The 22,455-nt window shown below is 36.0% G+C and overlaps 1 protein-coding gene across 1 annotated transcript in view; it reads left to right on the forward strand.

The window, feature by feature from the left end:
• Nucleotides 1–22,455, forward strand: part of LOC145675726 (uncharacterized) — a 1,359,799-nt gene that overhangs the window by 213,979 nt on the left and 1,123,365 nt on the right. The gene's annotated exons all lie outside the window — the stretch shown is intronic.

The raw sequence follows: 22,455 nt of genomic DNA on the forward strand, positions 1-22,455 counted from the left end.
AACGTTTATAGAAGCCAGTGTTGACAGGCCGACAAGGCATAGTTAATGGTTTTGCAGATACACTACTCGTGAGTTGATGACTTAACCGAGCACTACCAACACTTATTTTAGTACATTCCATCTAACTCGTTCTCTCCCCTTCTTTGCTCAGCCTGTTATCTTTGATCTGGCGGGACCGCGGTGGTTCAGTCTTAGAGCCTTCGCCTCTGGTGTATGGGGTTCCTGGTTCAATCCCAGTTCGCGCCAAGTTGACTTTGTGGTGAACAAAGAACTTATCTGTGGGTTTTCTGTGGATTCTCCCGTTTCTTCCGTCTTTACTCGTTCCACTATTGCATTCATTTCTCATCATCACCGTCTCCTGTAGCGTAGTAGGCATACACGTGAGACGTAAAACTGAAAAATCATTTCATTTTATTCCTTTCTTCTGGCTCTGATCGTAAAAGCCCGATCTTGCATCATTAATCGGCGATGACACATTACTAGGTAATTACTAGGCCTTACTGACTAAGCAATTAAAACTTATAGTCTCGCATTGTCTTGCAACGTTTAAATTAATTAGTTAGACACTCCTTACTGTAAAGGGAAAGTTAATTCACAAATCTTCATATCTCAGGAAAATGAAAAACAGTAACTAAAAACAAAAAGTCACTTCTGCAAGAATACAATGAAAGTAAAAAATAATTGAGGATTTGGTAATGGAAGTACGTATGAGCTTTCATTTACATTAAATTTTACAATATAGCCCAATGTCCATACACGAACAAGTTCTTTCGGGCATCGAATTAGAATATAGATTCGCATTTATGTAGGTAGGTGTTCTAATTTTATTTCTCTATTTACGTGTAGAAGAACGAGAATCCATTTAAATTTGTATTGAATAAATAAATACATTGGCAGATTACAATGCGTAGTGTGTCTCATATGGTTTCACTGTACGTGCACTGCACCACCATGAGTGCAACTGCTAGTTTGACTATATTTCTAAATTTAATGACAGTCACTGCTGAAATTAAAAAAGTAAAATTAAATTATTATTGTTATTTTAGTATTATTATTTAATGAAGTTTCTAATCTGTAAGCAAAGAAGTGTTGATATTTTCGTATTTGATTTTGGTTGGTACCGGTATGTGATGTGAGTATCATACATACGTAATGTTCATTACGTGAAACAACCAACCAGCGTTCTGTTTATTTATTTGTTTTACCAACGTTGTTGGTGATGTTATTGTTCGGCAACAAAAGAGCATTTTTATTGTAAACATTTTTTTTATCCTACATACAATATGATTAGGATCTCGAAAAGCAAGAATATCCAGTGCAGTACGTGGTGCACTATAATCCGCCTTCTCTCTATGTGCGCATATGCATTTCTTTCTTTTTATTTTCACGTACAGGTAAACAACATGTGTGTATGTATATATAAGCCTACATATATATATACGCGTGTCAGCGGTGGATTTTGTTTGTCCGCAGATTATTCGAGCAACTGTTATCTCCTCGTTTCTGGCTATAGGGATCATACGCATTTATCATCCTATTTGGACCTAAATTGGCACGTTTTAGAGGGTGGAGGGATTGAAGAAATTGCACTATTCTGTCAGCGTATAGTATATAACGATATAAAAGAAAGGGGACTGGCTGGGAGTTGGGTGCTGGGGGTGGGAAGAGAAGCGGAGGCGACGAAATGTAGTAATTTAGATAAACATGGAACATACACAGGACTATGCATATGTTCCTACATTGCTTATGTAGTGTAGTAACCTACATAGTTTTTTGGATTCAATATCCAGATTATCTTCTATTATACGTGAAAATGTTGTTCTAATTATCATTTTTGTATAGCATTTTATTCACGGTGAGTTATTTTGCCGGTTTCGCGTCAAATTTGTCATTTATTGCTTTACAGATAATTCTAACCAAGGACGCCGACTTTCCAAAATTTATGTGGGTGCGTACCAATGGCGGATCGTGCTATATGTTTTCAGGGATATCTCGATATTTTTTGATTGATTTTTATAGTTGAAATCTTTTATGAACACTGTCATTGGGGACTGCCTTTGACTAGACCAGACAGGTAAGGAAGGAGTAGTGTGTTGCTTTTCCACAAACACATTTGAAACAAATTATGTTTTAGAGGTTAGAAATTTTAACTTCCATCTCAATGTTTTAATTGCTTATTATTTTTTCATAGTGACAAGTGAGAAATACTTATTATTATTTATTTATTTATTTATTTATTTATTGTTTCTGTCAAAACTAAAAACCGCACCCACGAGATTATTTGAAATGAAATGAAATCTTTGAGTTTTACGTCCCACGGCTATGCCGGTTAGGCTAAAGGAGACGGTGATTATGAGTAATGAATGAAATGGTGGAATGAAGAAAGTGGGAGGAAACGGGAGAACCCCGAGAAAACCCACGCAAACGGTGTTTGTACACCACAAAGTTCACTTGGCGGGGGCTGGGATCGAACCCGGGACCCCAAGCACCAGAGGGGTCCTCACTACCGCTCCGCTCTACCACTGAGCCACCGCGGCCCTCACGAGATTATTTGTGTGGATGCTGGAGCCCCGCAGCACGCACGTAGTCGGCGCGCATGCTTCTAACGGTATAATTTTCTTATAGTTTTCGAGAGGGCCCTGCGTAGCGTAGTCGCTAACGCTCACACCTTTGGAACGTGCGGTTCTGGCTTCAATTCACGGTGTATAACCATCCTGAATGAGGTTTCACTGGGTTTTCCTCATTCACACCAAGCAAATGCCGGGATGGTTCCTAACAAACGGGTCCCAGACCGCTTCTTTCCTTCCCTTTCCTCGGATAGTGTACTCGACGAGGGACGCCATCCGTCATGCATGACGGACTAACATGACCATAGGTGCTGAGAGCCCAAAAATCAAAATTCTAATCGTCATCCTGTATTTTTCGATGCATGTTTATCTCAGATGACAACCCATTCAATTTAAAGCTCTTTGATCTAATTGCGTTTATTTAGTTACATATTTAGAAAAGTATATAGAAGAGCAATAGGTCTGTGGGGTTTACTTTTCCTCTTACATTTTCATTCCACATATTCTTTTTAAATCCACCTATTTTCATTAATCACCGATCTTTTTTCAACCTAGAGACCATATCAGCGGAAGGTTCATTTCAGATGTTCAAAACAGGACATTTACCTCTGGTGGGTGGAGTTCCTGTATTCGATCCCCGGCCAGGTACGTTTGTGATGGACAACATGGCGTCCGTGAGTTTTCTCAGAGTACTCCTGTTTCCTCCCACTTTCTCATTCTAGTAATACTTCCATCATCATTCACTTGCCTTAATCATCGTCTCTCTTTTAGGCTTAATCGTGGGACGTTAAACTGAAAGATAACATATCATTCCCCTGCCCCTCCCCCGACACCTGCCATTTTCCCGCTGTAGCCGTATTTCGGATGTCTGCAGATATCAGGCCCATAGTCAGGCAGGGGCTAGAGGAGACAATGTCCCCACTAAATTATTTTCTGCCCGCTCTAAAAAAAAAAAAAATAACGCTGAAGAGAATTTTCAAACTGACTGAAAACCAGTAAAATTCTTGCAAGTATATTTACTTCATTTGTGTGTAAAATTATGTTTCTTGCCAGATGCACCAAACATCTTCCACTGCCTTTATCCACTTCAAGAATTTCAAACCGTACACTGTTATTGCAACCAGGACAAGGAACAAAGGATATCAGGTGTACTTCCAAACAACAGTATCATAGTCCACAATGTTAATTGTGATTGTGAATATTAAGAAACTTCATTTTGGAAGGTAGAAAATAGGGTGCAAACGTTGAATAAAACATATACTTCTATTTTGTATTGATGTAATCTAAAATTGCTGTAATATAATTTTGTTCTTTTTTTTAAATAAATACTTCAATTTTAATTATTAATATGAAACAAAGAACTTGGCAAAGAGCTTGTATTAAGCACACAAAAATGAAACTAAAATTTATAGTTTCGATAATTCAAAAATAAATACAGATTCTGTAATAATAAATAAATGTATAATTTTATGGTATTCTTTGATGTGTTTGCCATTGCCTAATCAGTCTTCATTTCTTCCCCGCCCCCCTAATAAATCAGACTGGCTACAGGCCTGGGAGAAATGCTGCTTATCCTAGAGATTTTCAGAACAGGGATAAGATGATAATATCTTGTCAACCAGAGCCGTGAGTTTGACGTGCCTGAATAATAGTAATGTTCCTTATTATACACATTTGTATTAGGGAGATTGGTTTATACTTTTTTTTAGATACTATTGTGTGCTAAACTAGCCAGTTTGCTTATAAAGTGTTCACATATTCGTACGGACAGATGTATCCATAAAATATTTGTTTTACGTCCCATTGTTATGGCTGCTAGGCTAACGGTGATGAAGAGAAATGAATGAAATGATGGAATGAAGAAAGTGAGAGGAAACGGGAGAACCTCGAGAAAACCCCACACACACGGTGTTTGTATACCACAAATTTCACTTGGCGCGAGCTGGGATTGAACCAGGGACCGCAAAGGTGAACGCTCTAACGCTGAGCCACCGCGGCCCTGTAAATTCGAGTTATACTGACAATACTTATGTTTAATGTCGAAACTGAAGCATGTATGTGCGTCATCATCGAAACACTGCGTGCAGAAAACAGTAATGCTATCCATTCAGATATTTAGAAATCTTATCTTGCATTATAAAAAGTAAAAGTGGATCCACCCACATGGGTTAACGTGGCAAATGATTATGTTTTCGCTCACTCACGTATGCTTTTATCAAGAGTCCAGTTAATTGTTATTATTTCCTGTTGTTGTTTCTGCTATCAGAACATGTCTACGAGGCAACTGAAGAAAGAAAAACAACAGGTAGACCTTACGTGTACATATATATACATGTTCGCACAAATCAGCTTGGAGGGAGGGGACGTATAGGCTAGCCAAAGTCTGTAATGTACGCTGATGACGTCATTCTTAATCCGTTTGTGGGAGCGAAATATATAGAGTTCAGAACATGCAGCGGTATACAGGGTGTTTCAAAACAATACTGACAACGTTTGGGAGGTGATTCCTGACACCAAGATAAGACAAAAGGTGTAAACCAACTTGGATACAAAAATGGCTCCTTTCGGAGTTATAGCTTACCAAAAACAAAACAAAACAAAACAAAAAAAAACTAACTGTAAAGGTTCATAGCTCCAATATTATGAGACCTACCGTAGTCGGGTCAAGACTTCACTTGGGAACTAGTATATGCCCTATCCAAGTTTGTATGTTGCAGAATCCTCCGGTACTTCCACTCAACTTTTATAGAAGTAGTTGGTGAGTACTTCAAATTATATGCCAGTAGCCAATTCCCTCTACAAAAAATGTTGCGTGAGTACCGCAGGATTCTGAAATATGCAAATTTTGATAGTGCACATTCTAGTTCCTAAATGAAGTCTTGGCCCAGCTACAGTAGGTCCCATAGTATTGGAGCTATGGACCTTTAAACTTCATTTTTACATGTTTTCGGCAGCCTACAACTAGAAAAGGAAACATTTGTGCACCCAGGTTGGTGTATATTTCTCGTCTTACCTTGGTGTCAGGAACCATCTACCAAACGTCGGTGTTGTTTTGAAACACCATGTATATGGAGAATTAATTCTTGCACAAGTTTTCATGCCTGCATGTGGAAGAAACACTGTTATTTAATTATTTATTTCAATGTATTTGGCCGAATTTATTATTGCATTTTTTCTCTTTATCATCCAATTGCCACTTCTTCTTTTCATTATAGAGAGGACTTTCAATTTTAGACTTTAATAACTTCGTTGAGCACCGGGGCTATATGAGATGGAGATCAACAGTTTAACATGGGATTCGAGACATATGATCTCTCACCAGGAGAATCGAACCCGGTAAAAATTTTTAAAAAAAGTTTATTGAATTTGTCTGATTCTCTATCGTTACGCATTTCAGATTTCATCTTTTGCTCAGCTTGTTTTTTTTTTCTTTACATTTTTATTATGTTTATACAAAAAAAAAATCAAGAGTTCCTTTCCCATATAATATTAGAAGAAGGAATTATAGAGGTATTTGCTTTTTCAATATTGCCCTCTCATATAACATCAAACTCGTAACATATCACAGGATAGGAATGACGTTTTTCGAAAAATCTGTTTCTCGATTTTCGGAAATATTTTTTTTTTTGATTTTTCGTTTTTTCCAAAAACTTTTCGTTTTTCGAAAGATTTTTCGTTCGTTTTTTAAAAACAAATTTCGTTTATTTTTTCAAAGAAATTTTGGTTTTCCGATTATTTTTTTGTTTTTCGATGATCTTTCGTTCTCTGTTTTTTCGAAAAAAAATTCGTTTTCGAAAAAAATGTATCCGTTCCTATCACAGCATGGTAAATAAAATAATAACTATACTTGGGCTCTCTTTCACTTGGAGATTAATATATCTAACTGTGTATTTTTAAACAAGTATTTTTTCTACGTATGTAAAATAGATTCTATTTCTTTCGAAAGAGAATTTAAAAAGAAATATTCCTTTATGCTGTATTGTGGTTTTTCTTCGCGTTTCACTTTTGACTATTTTATCATTCATTTCCCCATCTCTTTCTTCCCTTCTACTGAACATATGAAACTCATGATTGCTGAACAGACGCGTAGACATCTGAAATGATATCATAAATTCTTGCACCCAAAACAAACTTGGCTGCTTCGAGACGCTGAGTGGTGATGCAATTAGCCGGGAACAAGGCTTCCTATTTTTACTCGTACGGTATAACTATTCCTGGCATTTTTACTTAGTAAATTTAATTTTCATTGTATTTTCGTGACCTATAGAAAATGTATTTAAAATAGGGTTGTCATTTTAATAAGTGGTTTCAAGAATTATTTTTAGTATTTATTTTTTTTTTCAAAATAAGAAAGAAACTCACATCAGAAGGAAAAGAAGTAAAAGTCATAATAAACAGAGGCTTTAGAATACATTTCGTTTCTTAGATTCATCTGAGCCGAAGACAGGAAGTCTCTTTTAAACCAGATTGATTTGATTTGATTTTTAGTTTACCATCCCTTTCAGCAGCGAGTCCATATGAGACGTGTATCTGCAGTGTAACGTGGAATCCGAGGTACATGAGCTCGCACCGAGAATCGAACCCAGGTCTTCCGCGAGAGAGACGCGTACGCTAAGGTCCGTTACACAGTCACGCGGAGTTCCGCGTGGCAAGATTGTTCTATTGTTTCTTATGGGTGCATAGAAAAAAATACATAGTCACGCGGAGGCCTCCACGCGCGGAGCAGCCTCCGCGTGGCCCTATCCGCGCTCCGTCCTCCGCGAGGCGGATAGGGCCATTGAGCAAATGGGTGTTTACATAGTCAAGCGGAACTCCGCGCGCGGAGCAGCAACATCCCTTTAAAATGTAAAGAGCAAGGTACATAGTAGCAAAACCAAACTGAAGATTGATCCAGAAAGACTTATTACAGAAGTTGACTTAAGACTATTTTTATGGGATCCCGCTTGCGTAGAATACAAAAATCGTGATATTCGCAATTTTTCCAATTAATTCCTCGAACGACCGGAGTGACATGCGAAAATAATTGAAGAACTTTTTCTAATCTTCTCGCAAACCTACATAAAGAGTCATAAAAGCTCCCTTCAAACTTATTTGAGTAACTAAGGGGTGACTTTGAAACCTCCTATTTTTCTGTGTTCTTCGTTTTCTTTCCTTACAGAGATAATAAGAAACCACTATTATCGTTTCGATCTTACTCATGTTGTCTCGGAACACTGACTGAGGAGAATTGTGTATGTAATCACGTGACGCGGAGCGCGGAGCTACGGATGACTGTCTAAGCACACACGCGGAGGGCGGAAGACGGAGCGCGGAGCTCCGCTTGACTGTGTAACGGGCCTAACGGCTGAACCACGAGGAAGTCCGTTTAAACAACGAGGAGACTAACCTCGTAATAGGAAGACTTGGGATGATTCTTTGCAAAACATATAAAAAACTTATAAGAAAATATTTCATAAAAATAATGACTATAACAAAGGGCTATCCGGTTGCAGATATGTGAACAAAGTCTGAGGGGAGATGGCTGCAATTCAGACCAAATGTAGAAGAGACTATGTAGATTCTATATTTCAAAAGCTACTTGTCCTAAAATTAATAGGACATACTCAAAAGAAGCACGGAACATTGATATTAATGTCAACAAAAAGTGACTGAAAAACAAAACAAAACAAAAAAATTCCTTCACTTATCTCAAAAACCCCGTGTAACGTGGGTTCCTGTCACCACTGCATGGCGCGTCCTCAGGTTGCGGATCGAGGAGAAGGCCTCTAGATATAGAGGTTAGCTGCGAATATACTGAATAAGCAGTCGCGGACAGACGACTAGGAGTGGTCCTCCAGCTTGGGGGTTTGGGTAAGGCTAACACCCTCATCCTGTAAAAAAAGGTACTTGTTCAGAAACATTCACAAAAGCCTCGGACAAGGACTGATAACTTGGCACGACATCAGCAAAAGAAAATGGACATGAGATTTGGAACATGGAATATTAGAAGTCTTTATAGGGCAGGCGCGTTAAAATCTGTAACGAGTGAGTTAGAGAAATACAGGATGGACTTAGTAGGAGTTCAGGAAGTTAGGTGGGAAGGAAATGGATCTGAGAATTCCGGAAATTTTACGTTCTTTTACGGGGAAGGAAATAAAAATCACCAGTTAGGAACAGGGTTTTTCGTTCACAAACGAATATTACCAGCAATTAAACGGGTTGAATTTGTTACTGACAGACTTTCTTTTATTACTCTTAAGGGACGGTGGTGTGATATTATTGTTTTAAATGTACATGCTCCAACTGAAGATAAGGGTGACGATATAAAAGATAGTTTTTACGAAGAAGTGGAACGGATATTTGACCAACTCCCGCGATACCATATGAAGATTCTATTAGGGGATTTCAATGCGAAGGTAGGACGAGAGGATATTTTCAAACCGATTATAGGGAACGAAAGTTTGCATAAGGAAAGTAATGACAACGGTGTTAGACTCGTGAACTTTGCAACATCCAAAAACCTAATCGTGAAGAGTACAAAATTCCCACATCGCGACGTTCATAAATACATTTGGACATCACCAGACGGAAAAACACATAATCAAATTGATCACGTTTTAGTAGATAGAAGAAGACAATCTAGCATAATTGACGTCCGGTCGTTTAGAGGGGCTGATTGTGACACTGATCACTACCTGGTAGTAGCTATAATACGGGAGAGATTATCGTTGAATAAAGGTAATATTCAATGTCCGAAAACGGAGAGATTTAATTTAAAGAAATTAGAAGAGAGCCAGGTAAGAGAGGAATACCAGATTGAAGTTTCGAATAGATTCGCGGTTTTAGAAGACTCGGAGTGTACTAGTGTTGAGGATACTTGGATTGAAATTAGAGATAGCATTAAAAGTTCAGCAATAGAAAAATTGGGACACGCGGAAATACATAGGAACAAACCATGGTTCGACCAAGAATGCATTAAACTAGCAGAGAAGAGAAAACAGGCAAAATTACGGTGGCTACAAAATCCGAATGAAACAACTACACAAAATTTCGCAGATATCAGGCGGGAAACTTCCAAAACTTTTAGAACAAAGAAACGGGATTTTTTGAAAGCTAAAATTAAGGAACTTGAAGATAATAGTAAAAATAAAAATATTCGGGACATGTATAAGGGGATCAGCGAATTTAAGAAAGGCTATCAACCTCGTGCTTATATATTAGAGAAATCTGACGGAACAGTTCTCACCGATACGGATAGCCTCTTAAATAGATGGAAAGATTTCTTTGACGATTTGCTGAACACGCAGCCAAAAACTAATGTGCGTGGAGAAAAGGAGATACACACCGCAGAACCGTATATTCCAGAACCCAATCGAATAGAAGTGGAAGCCGCTATAAAGAAATTGAAGAAACACAAATCTCCGGGTGTAGATGAAATTCCGGCTGAGTTAATTTTAGCTGGAGGCGAAAAATTGTGGAACAAGATACACAAACTCATTCTCCTTATCTGGAACAAGGAAGAATTGCCACAAGAGTGGAAAGAATCAATCATTGTTCCAATTCACAAGAAAGGCGACAAAACTGACTGTAATAATTATCGAGGCATTTCTCTTCTGTCAACATCCTATAAAATCCTTTCAAATATTCTGTTAGCAAGATTGACCCCATACGCAGATGAAATTATTGGAGATTATCAGTGCGGATTTAGACGAAATCGATCAACTATCGACCAAATATTTACCATTCGCCAAATACTCGAAAAGAAGTGGGAATACAATACCCCGGTACATAAACTATTTATTGATTTTAGAAAGGCTTACGACTCGGTTAGGAGAGAAACATTATACAACGTTCTTACAGAACTTGGAATACCGAGAAAGCTAATTAGATTAATTAAGATATGTTTAAGTGAATCCCAAAGTAAAGTCCGGGTAGGAAAATTTTTGTCCACGAGTTTCCACGTCGAAAATGGCCTGAAACAAGGAGATGCGTTGTCGCCATTATTATTTAACTTTGTGCTGGAATACGCCATAAGGAAAATCAAAGATAGCAACCAGGGCCTAGAGTTGAACGGCATTCACCAGGTTATGGCATATGCTGATGATGTAAATTTAATAGGGGATGATAGGAGAACAGTAGAAATAAATGCAGAGATCTTATTAAACGCTTGCAGGGACATGGGTTTAGAAGTAAATGCAGAGAAAACTAAATACATGGAAGTGCGTCGGGACCGTAATACGGCAAATTGTGGAGGCGTTAAAATATTAAATAATGCTTTTGATAAAGTGGATACTTTCAAATATTTAGGATCAATATTAACAGACGAAAATCATATTCACGAAGAAATTAAATGTCGACTAAAAGCAGGGAATTCGTGTTACTATTCGGTTCAAAATCTCTTGTCGTCGCGAATTCTGTCGAGGAATTTGAAGCTTAAAATATATAAAACGATAATCATGCCTGTTGTTCTGTATGGTTGTGAAACATGGTCGCTTACTTTGAGGGAAGAACATAGACTGAAAGTATTTGAGAACAGGATCCTGAGAAGAATATTCGAACCCAAGAGGAACGAGAATGGGGAATGGCGGAAGCTTCATAACGAGGAACTACATAGTTTATACGGTTTACCCAACATTGTTAGGGTCGTCAAGTCTAGGAGGCTTAGGTGGGCAGGTCATGTAGCTAGAATGGAAGAAAGTAGAAACGCTTTCAAAGTCGTGACTGGTAGACCCATAGGAAAACGACCATTAGGAAGACCTAGGCGCAGATGGGAGGACAATATTAAGATGGATCTCGCAGAGATAGGAATACAAAGTAGAAACTGGATGCAATTAGCTAAGGATAGAAGTCAGTGGAGAGCTTTTGTGAACGCGGCACTGAACCTCCGGGTTCCATAGGCCATAGAGTTAGTTAGTTAGTTAGTTAGTTTTATCTCAAAAACCAAAAAAGGAAGATGACTGAATTTAAGCTCAAATGTAGAAAAGACTATGTAGATTCCATATTTCAAAAGCAGTTTGTTCTAAAATGAATGGAACATAGTTAAAAAGCACGAAACATTAAAATTAATGCCAATGGAAAATCAATGAAAAACAAATAATTCCTTCACTTATCTCAAAAACCAAAATAGGGAGATCACTGTAATTCAGCTTAAATATAGAGCAGACATAGTAAAATATCACTAAATATGAATATTACAGTCAGTGGAAAATCCATGAAAAAAAATGAAGTCATCCATCTATCTCAAAAAATATAATAAGGAGATGGCTAATTAAAGTTTTATTGCAAAGACACAACGAAAAGCTTAAAAGCGATGTAGAGCATGTAAAGGAAATATGAATAGAACATTATCAAAAGTCAAGTTGTTTGAGTAAAATCAATAATCATGGTAAATAAAATATATGTATCTTCTTCGAATTACTCTGGGCGCCACACGCGGAGTGTACGTTCTTGAAATATCTTACATTTGGATTTGAAATCTCCAGATTCAATAGCACGCAACGTGACTTTTGACCTGATTACGTGACACAAACTGGTCCTTTTTACAAACCGGATAGCCTCTTTGTAATCTGTTCTTAAGACTCAGACTAGCACAGCAAGAAAATACAAACTATCATAGATGATGGTGATCGCAGAATAAACAGGTCTAATGGAACAAATTAAAAGACAATCGACTTAGTTCATATTTATATTACCGGTATTAATATTGAATATTCTAAATATTATTGGAATAACATTTTTTTACATTGTGAATACTGCTGTGAATTCGTTTGCTATAACGCTAGGTGAAGAAAGACCAAGCAGAGAAAAGGGAGTTCGCAATCTGGCAACGCTGCGCAAAATACCGCGTACCATTGGTAGGGATGCGCACGTGACAAGATTTGAGACTGTCTCGACTCGAAAATGTGCCGTAAAATTGATGTCTCGACTCGAAAAAAATATATATTTCTATTGGAAGAGCTGTGTCTCGACTCGAATTTTGTCAGGAAAATTCTGTCTCGACTCGACTCGAATGCATCCCTAACCATTGGCTGCTGCTCATCCCAATTCTCATCTGAAAAGAGCTTTAGTTCAAAATGCAGATTAAGAGATTTTATTTATAATGATTATTTATTTAATCTTGTGCATCAAGCGAAAATTATTAGTTCTACAAGCGGAAGTAATATTGAAATTATAGTTTCAAATGTTAGTATCACTGAGGATATGAAATAAACATTGAATTTGAATGGTTCATTTTGAAAAATTGCTGTTTTCGAAGTGTACTGTTTTGTAAATAGATTACTGTCTCTTTGGGTATGCCAAGCCAAGAATGTGGATTTGCATAATGAACAAACAAGCATTTGTTTTTACATAGAAGACTAGCCTTTGGCTAGCTGGAGGCTTCGCCCCCGAGACCTCTGCATTTGCTCGGCCTACGTAGGGATGCATTCGAGTCGAGTCGAAACAGAATTTTCCTGACAAAATTCGAGTCGAGACACAGCTCTTCCAATAGAAATATATATATTTTTCGAGTCGAGACATCAATTTTACGGCACATTTTCGAGTCGAGACAGTCTCAAATCTTGTCTCGTGCGCATCCCTAGGCCTACGGCCTCACGTCTCTTATGTATCACTCTTATGTAGAATATGACCCATATAAATCACATGGGAAAGATTTTTCAGTTCAACACAAAACCACTCTACAGTTAGAAATTTTATTTTCGGTGATTTACTTAAATAGCGCTAACGAAAACGTGCAAGTAAACCGAATTTCAAGTTTTTATTCCAATTCCAAAATATGAGATTATGGGTCCAAAAAGGGCCCATTGAAATAATATGGGGAATTTCTTGATCTCTCGTTTAGACCTCCTAAAAATTAAAAATACTCACTTTTGGCAATTTTTCTATCGGTTAGACCCGAAAAGTTACAATCGAGTCAAATTTAATCATTTTAGCCCTTCCGAAATAATATTAGGGTGTAAAAGATGTCCCATGTAAATAACATGGGAGAGATTTTCCAGTTCCCCATAATACCACTCTAAAGTTGGAAATTTTTACTTTTACTGATTTTCTTAGGTAATGCTAACGAAAATGTACAAGCATACCGAATTTTAAGGTTTTATTCTAATTCCAAGTGCCTAAAACATGAGATTATAGATTCAAAGAAGTCCATTTTAATAATATGGGAAAATTCTTCATTCCCCTTTAGACCACCTAAAAATTAAAAATATTCACTTTTGGCAATTTTTCTGTGGGTTGGTCCCGGAAATCATGCCTAATTTCAACTTTCTACGTCAACCGGAAGTACCCCCACACATGTACATAAAAGCGTTTCCTTTCCAGTATATCAACATATATAATAAATTCACACACGTCCCTTCTTCTTCTTCTTCGTATCAAAACCTGAGACTTAATCCCAAGAGACGCTTACATAATATAAATAAAATATGTTTACTTATTGTCTAGGGTAATTAGCAAAACAAATATAACTTAATCTTAATGCCGAAGGTTCAGGGAATTTTATATAAATTAGGCTTTTCCAATTAGACCAAATTTTATTCAGGAAACCAAAAAAGAGAATTTTTCCTAGTGGGATTAAAAGTTTCTTAATTAATAAAATTGAGTTCTTTAATTGTTCACTTGCCTAAAAAAAAAAAATAGGTTCACCTCTTAGAACTAGAAGTCACCGCCTACTTAATGCCTTAAATTCTGCTTGCTTCAGTCCGGAAGCGTTCAATCCAAGAATAACTAAGATTTCTCTAAAAGAGGTTCTGAACATGCGTTCTCGTACAAGCCATCATAAACCTCGAAATCTCTAAAGACAGCCCCAACATTCTGAGCACTGTCTGGCCTAAATTCCTTTAAAAGATAATTTTCAAATTAACATATATATATATATATATATATATATATATATATATATATATATATATATATATATATATATATATATATATATATATATATATATATATACATTTAACAATACACAAAATGATCAAACAGGATATATATATATATATATATATATATATATATATATATATATATATATATATATATATATACATTTAACAATACACAAAATGATCAAACAGGATATATATATATATATATATATATATATATATATATATATATATATATAACAGGATATATATATATAAAAGATTAATAAGTATTTACCATATTTTATCATGTTTTTACCAGCGCTGGTACTAACTACTAATTATATATGTATTAATATAACCAAAGAAAATAATATGAATATTAAAATACTTTAAATATATGTAGATATATATACAAAACTAGCAATGAGCCTGAAAGTGCTCATTGCAACATTTACTGCACGTGGCTTGAAAAACGGATAAAATGTTATAATGCTGCAAGGGGTATCATACTGCCTGTAGCGGTGTCCAGGTGTAATGATTTATTTATTTTTAGTATATTACGGATATTACCTCTCATCGTTGTAACATCAATTGCCCAAAGCAAATATTATTTGTTATACATTAGATTTTAAATTAAAATACATATTTGGAAATAGAAAAAGAAATGCATATTCATATGTCAAGCATAAAATTATGCAATCAGACGTTATTTTTTAAATTTATGACAGGTTTCATAAAAAAAATATATGATTCATTGGTGCGTTCCACGATGATTTAATTAGCAGCTACATATTTGAAACTGGTATTTTATTAGTGTCAAACACCACTGTAATCAGTCTTTAAAATAGATCTATTTATAGATTTTTAAAAATGTAATAAAAATATAATAACTAATCCCTTATACTCTTCGTCTTGTCTGGTATGGATGTTAAAACAAAATAATATTGGGGAAACAAATAGTGGGAAAAATAATTGTAAAAATAAACTTTTGAAAAATTTTGGAAAGGAAAAGCTTAGAAAACAAATTTTTACAGAAATAACTTTTTTAAAAAATAATTTTTACAAAATGGAACTTTAAACAGTAAAATGTGGGAAAAAGAGAAACTGATTAACATAGGATCCGAACCACATGAGCTCCCGCAGGGAATTGAACATGCATTTCCCATGCCAAAGGCACATACGCTAACCACTTAGCCACGAAAGAGCTCTCGAAAAAAAGTGCTAATGGAAACGAATTTTATGGAAGACATTTTACAAATGATGTATCTAAGAACTAACTTTCGCGGAATAATATGGAAAAATAAATGTTTAGCAACAATTTTTTGAGAAATATATATATTTAAAAAAAAATATGTTTATCTAGAAACTTCTGAAAAAGTAATTTTGAAAAATTGATATTTTTATTTAAGAAAAAAAAAAAGAATCAAATCTTGAGAAAGGAAATGTATAGAAACAAAACTTTGAGAATTAAGTGTGAGAAAATAATTAATAACCAAAATTTTGAGATAAAAATGAGACAAGAAGTACGGAAAGTTCAAACTTTTAAGAAACGAAATTTCGAAAGTTCTGATAGAAGTTTCGGAAAGAAATATTAGGAAAAAGTATGAGAATGAGTTTGTAATAATAATAATAATAATAATAATAATAATAATAATAATAATAATAATAATAATAATAATAATAATAATAATAATAATAATAATAATAACTTTATTTTCAGTGCCGTGAACAGCTCATTGGCAAAAATACAGCACTATGTTAAGACTATTATACAATCATTTAAAACAGGCCAGAAAATTTGTGATATAGAATGAATATTAGTAGGTTAAGACCCTTGTCAGAAGTTTAATATATTCACATTACAAGATTAAAGCTGATTATAAAATAAGATTAAAATAGATACAGTCAATATCATAAAATACTATTAACAGAACTATGGAAATTAAAGTTTCATTAAACTATCGTTAAAATAATAATAATAATAATAATAATAATAATAATAATAATAATAATAATAATAATAATAATAATAATAATAATAATAATTTTGTCATTATTAGCAGGTTACTTGCCGTAATTGAGTAGCTTCTATCCTCCACAGTCTTCAACTAATCTATCCATCTTCACGTACGTTTTTTTCTGCTTTGATACCGTCCATCAATTGTAGCCCAATTTACCGGTCCCTCTTTGTCCTTCCATCGTACCCATTATGATGTTTATCATGACATAGTTCTCTCTCAGCCAATGTCTGAATCAGTTTCCCTTCCTCTTTTCAATTACATCTAAAATTGCTCTTTTCTCTCTCACCATTTCTAACAACCTTTCATTTGTTTTCCGCTCGATCCAGCTAATTCTCTTCATTCTTCTCCACACCCATATTTTGAAAACTTCCAGCCACTTTTTTTTTATCATTTTTACGTAACGTCCGTGCTTCTGACGCATACAGAACAATCCTTCACACAAAACATAAGTTTTTTCTCACCTCTTTATTCAAGGTCCCATAAAGTAGTATTTTCTTCGTCCTAAAGGCTTCTTGGCTAAAGGCGTCTTCGTCCATTCCTATCCTTGCTTTTATTTTACGTTCACATTTCATATTATCACTAATAATACCATCCAGGTATCGACAACTAATCACGTGCTCTATTTTCTCCCCTACTAGTTCTATATTTGACACAGACTGCTTCGTTCCAGTCATTATGGTGTCTTGCCTATCTAACATTTATTTTCGTCCCATATTCTTCACAGCTCTTTCTCAAGTTTTCTAACATATTATTGATTTTCTTTTCAGATTCCGCAACAAGCTCCATTCCATCTGTAAATTGTATACACATAATCATTCTACCTCCTACTGAAATGCCCTCTTCATGGTGTAGGGTCTTTTTCACTATCTCTTCTTGATACATACAGTGGCGAATTCAGGGGGGGACATTTGCCCCTCCCCCAGAAGAGGAAACTTTTTTTATTGTATATATATAAATAAAACCCTCCCAGAGTTTGAAACTGTTAAAAGTAGTTGTCTAGCAGTATGACAACCTACCCCCCCCCAGAAGTCGGTCTGGATCCGCCTCTGGATAGATACTAAATTATGTTGGCGAGTGACAATATTCCTGTCGATCTCCCCTCCCCTTCCATTACACTCCCCTCTGTAATTTTCACCCATATCCTACCATTTTCTTGTTGGTTCATATAAAAGTTATGAATCTTTGATCTTTCCATTCCAACCCAACGTTCTTTAGTAATTCCAACAATAATTCCCGATTCAAGTGATCGAAAGCGTTTTCAAGGTAGAAAAAATAAAACACGTTTTTTTTTTTAAAAAAAAAAAAGATTTTTTTATGGAAGAAATTTGTGAGGAAAATATTTTAAAATTAAACGTTGAACTGTAGAAATAACGTAACTCAAGAGATAACTGTAACGGTACTACGAAATTTAAGAAACTCTGACGTGTGTGTAACGAGAAAGTACTCGAACTTAAGGATTTTACATTTTTAATCATGAGGAAGTATGTTTCCAAAATCAGAAAATATTTCTTAAATATGCGAAAAAATATTTAAAAAAAAAAGTAATAAATGGGATTTTCGTATTGGTTGTTTTAATGAGCATTGAACTCCCAAACAAGGTATCAACAAGTAAGATTGTCCATTAGTGGAAAACAAACAAGGTTACCTCCCGTATTATGTGATTTTCACAGTCAGTATGTGTCTTTCAAATATTTCTTTCTGATTTTTTTTTCTTAAAAAAATAATTAAATCCCCGTATTCCAAATTTCTTTTTCAAAAGCTTTTCAAAAATTTCTAAACTTCTGAAAATTTTCTTATATATCTGAATAAATTTTAATAATTTATTTAAATCTATATATTAAATTGCTAGGCTTATATGTTTGTCCGCAATCCTTTCGACAATTAGATCTCGAAAACCACGCTAGAAACCAAGTGCTAGAAACGTGCCGTTTTCACTGGTCGATTCCAAATTTTGTGTAGTTTGTCCAGTTCTCATTCAAATTTTCAAAAACCATGTCGTTATTGTTCTATTCAACATTTTTGGAGCGGTTTTGAGACCGTAACATTAATATTGTTGCAGGCCGAAACTAGGGTGTTAGGCAACCAGTAGAGAAGTTACGTATGGCGGGTTGATGGACATTGCAGGTGCTTTGCTTAAATCTGAAAAACAAAACCTATTGCATACTAGCAACTTTGAAGGCCTAAGAGACGCAATGAGGCGTACACGGATATGGATTTATTAGAAAAAATATATTTCCACTTGATATTGTGTTACTTCTACAAATTTGCTAGAAACTTGCTCAAACATCTATACATAGCAATTCACTTCCTTTGTGATCCACCTACCTTTAGGGCCGCGGTGGCTCAATGATAAAGCGTTCACCTCTGGTGCGTGGGGTCCCTGGTTCGATCCAAGCTCGCGCCAAGTGAACTTTGTGGTGGACAAACACCGTGTACGTGGGTTTCCTCGCGGTTCTTCCATTTCCTCCCACTTTCTTCATTCCACCATTTCGTTCATTTCTCATCATCACCGTCTCCTTTAGCCTAGCCGACATAATCGTGGGACGTAAAACTCAAAGATTTCATTTCCTATCCTTTGCTTGTGTGAGTAAGGAGACATGCACAGTGCGAAGCAGATTAATGGTCATAACAGAACGATGCGCTAAGTAGACAGCGCAGGTTCAGCTAGTAAATAAATAAATTTTTACTGAACATCTTAAATTTTGTCTATTTTGCTTCTCTAATTTCCCTCTTACAAGTTTTAGTAGGAAAACCTTTGGGAAATATTCTCTTTCGTGGGCGAGCAAGACATTTATGAAATTGATCTGATTGTATTGGTTGGGCAACGCTATGCGAGGCCAATCAGTGAGATTCGAACTCATGATGGATTGCTTCTTGAGATTCGAATCCAAACCCCCAAGATAACTTGGCTATAGCCATCACCGATAACCTTGTCTACGCTCTCCCAATTACTTGTTGCTAAGACACCAAAAGGGTTGGTTAAGAACGATAACAACCCTAATTCCACTAGGTTATGATCAGTATTGTCTACTAGCAGCGTTCACCCCGCTTCGCTGCGGTCACCCCGGAACGCAATAAACTTTGTTACTTAGATAATTTTTACTTTTTCGCTTTCAAGTGATATGATAAAAACCATAGAAGATTGCAGTAAATCTTAACATTATATCGCCTGTCATTTATGTTAACCCGCCCCGCTTCGCTGCGGTCATCCCGGTGCTGGCATATTGTAAAAGTGTCTGTAAAAATAAGCAAATCAATTAAAAAATTTTAAACAGAAGATTCAAGCTATTTTCCGCTGTATATCGCCTGTCATTTATGTTAACCCGCCCCGCTTCGCTGCGGTCATCCCGGTGCTGGCATATTGTAAAAGTGTCTGTAAAAATAAGCAAATCAATTAAAAAATTTTAAACAGAAGATTCAAGCTATTTTCCGCTGTATATCGCCTGTCATTTATGTTAACCCGCCGAGTGACACGGTCATGCGGGTTGCATATAAATACGTTTATTTTTACCTATGATGAACTAATAACAAAGGATTTGTACGTTATGGACACTTGAATGGTCAATTATCTCAAGACACTGGTAATTAAAAATTAAAGTGATATGATAAAAACCATCTAGGGTCCAAATCCTAATAACCCCCCAAAAATGAAAGAAATTGGTTCAGCCGTATTAGCGTGATGAGCGGACAAAGGATTTTGTACGTTCTCTTTTATATATATAGATGAGACAAGAAATGAAATTTTCTCCCTTTATGTAGATGTCTCGTCTCGTCAAGATTTCTCAAGAATTATTTCTCGTCTCGTTTTGATTCTCGGAAAGCCTTCTTTGCCTTGTGTCGTTTTGTAAATTCATGTACAAACTTTGTGACATGACTTTTTTTCTTTGTTCTATCTAGAAATTACAAGAATTCTTCCGCGTCACGAGAGACCCATGAATGTGTGATATAACAACATGTAAACGATATTTATTATTGGTATACATTATGTGATTTCTTGTATATTTTTAAGCGCTTATAAATACTTTTCATTGTGTTCGTACTATTATTTTTATCAATTTGTAGCTCTTGTACTATGAATGACGTAACATTAAAACATTGTTTGAGATGTAAGCTTCAGGTGAACTAGTATTGCTAACGAGACTCCATAAATTTCTCGTTTCTTGAGGAATTTAAGAGAACTTGCTTCTGTGGCGTTGAACCTCTGCTCTGCTATAGTTAGTTCTGCTAATTTTACTAGTCCAAAAATACTGACATGAATCCTGTCATACCTTCCGTAAAAAACGGGACAATCCCGATTTTAGGCCCCAGTGTCCTTCATCCCCGCAAATATAGTCGGAAGAGGCAAATGTCCCGTAATTTTAATCCCGTCCCATTTCTGCTATCAATATCAGCTTATTCGAAAAGTGAAAAATCAAAAATTCTGACATTGGGTGATATCAATGAAAATAAGTAACTTACTCCTGAGAAGTCCTGCTCGAGAATCGGAGTAACTACACCTGGAGTAGTCTCCTCCTCGATTTCGTATCAATAAAACAAGCCACTACTCAGGGTCTAGACTGCTCCAGATTTATGAACGTTCACTCACGTTTCCTGTACGCGTAACGGTGAGTCGTAAAGAAGTGATTACTCATTTCCCCCATCTGTCGCGCGGTCATTTCGTTGTTTTTAACCTAGGCGCAGTATTCTAAACGCCATGGAAGGGGCAAGTAGCAATGACAATTTCAATTAAAGTGTGTTTGTGGATATTATAATGGAGTTTTCAGTGGTACTTTCAAATTTACTGTTACCAGAAAGTAAACAAAGGAAAGCCGAAGCTTTGAAGGCAATTACGGTGAAATGCAAACGAAATATCAAATACATCTACGACTGAGACACAAATCCAAAAGAGAATCTTTAATATTCGAGCAAGAATAAAACAAAAATAAAAAAGAAATAAGAAAGAAAAACGGGAAACAAGAAAGTAATACTGAAACCATGGGAACGAACATAATGGAGCTGATGGATGTTGATTCGAATCCAGCAATATCAAGATTAATACGACAAACGCATATCACGTGTTGTCCAAGGTCTTTGTAGATAGTTTGGCTTTAAGAACGAAATCAGACACTTGGCCCCTTAATTTCCTTTTTCAAAAAGTCCAGCCAGTCACGTCATAAATAACGTCCATCTGATTGCGTTTTCCACACCATACGTGTCCCCTTTCGCCTTGACATTAACAAAATACACTCTCATGTATACTCCCTTCGTATCAACCTTGAGTTGAGTTGATTTTGAGTTTAACGTCCTTTTCAGTAGCGAGGCTATATGAGACGGGACCCACTGATTAACGTGGAATCCGAGCCACATGAGCTCCCGCCGGGAATCGAACGCGGGTCTCCCACGCCAAAGGCATGTACGCTAACCTCTTAGCCACGAAGGAGCTCTTCCTATTAGCGTATTCGTCTCCAAAATACTAGGTTTCTTTATTGCCACGTGTGTATAGTCAAGTGCTCCGATAACACCTGGAAATGTGTATTGTTCTTGCCACTCTGCCTTTGTTGTTTTCATATTACGCACACTTCCAGAAACAATCAATTTTCAGATTTCGCAATAAACGCATCCATTACACTTGTAGTAGTCATAGACACAGTACTTTGAGACACACCAGAATCCCCTGACATTCCAACCTGGAATCTCGGATCACTCACGTAACGCAAGAGAACCCGCATCTTTTCGTCATTACGTAGTGCACCATCCCAAATTTTGGTTGATTCCCCTAAAAAATGTTGTGCTAACCACTCTACATTTTCTTTCATGAACCTATGATTTTTGTAATCTCCATTTGCAACATTTCTATGCAGTTTATAAATTTTTCTACGTATCAAAACAATCATATACTCTGCCATATTTCGCACGGAGTCACCTATTTAGCTTGCTCAACAAATTTGGAGAAGTTACTAGCATCACAGAGGAGTCTTTGATTTTTACTGATATCAAACGCAGAGTAGTTACTCGGCTCGAGAATAGAGGTGTTGTTACTTC

This window comes from Thermobia domestica, chromosome 18 (genome assembly GCF_964235325.1).
Source record: "Thermobia domestica chromosome 18, izTheDome1.hap1.1, whole genome shotgun sequence".
NCBI classification, from domain to species: domain Eukaryota; kingdom Metazoa; phylum Arthropoda; class Insecta; order Zygentoma; family Lepismatidae; genus Thermobia; species Thermobia domestica.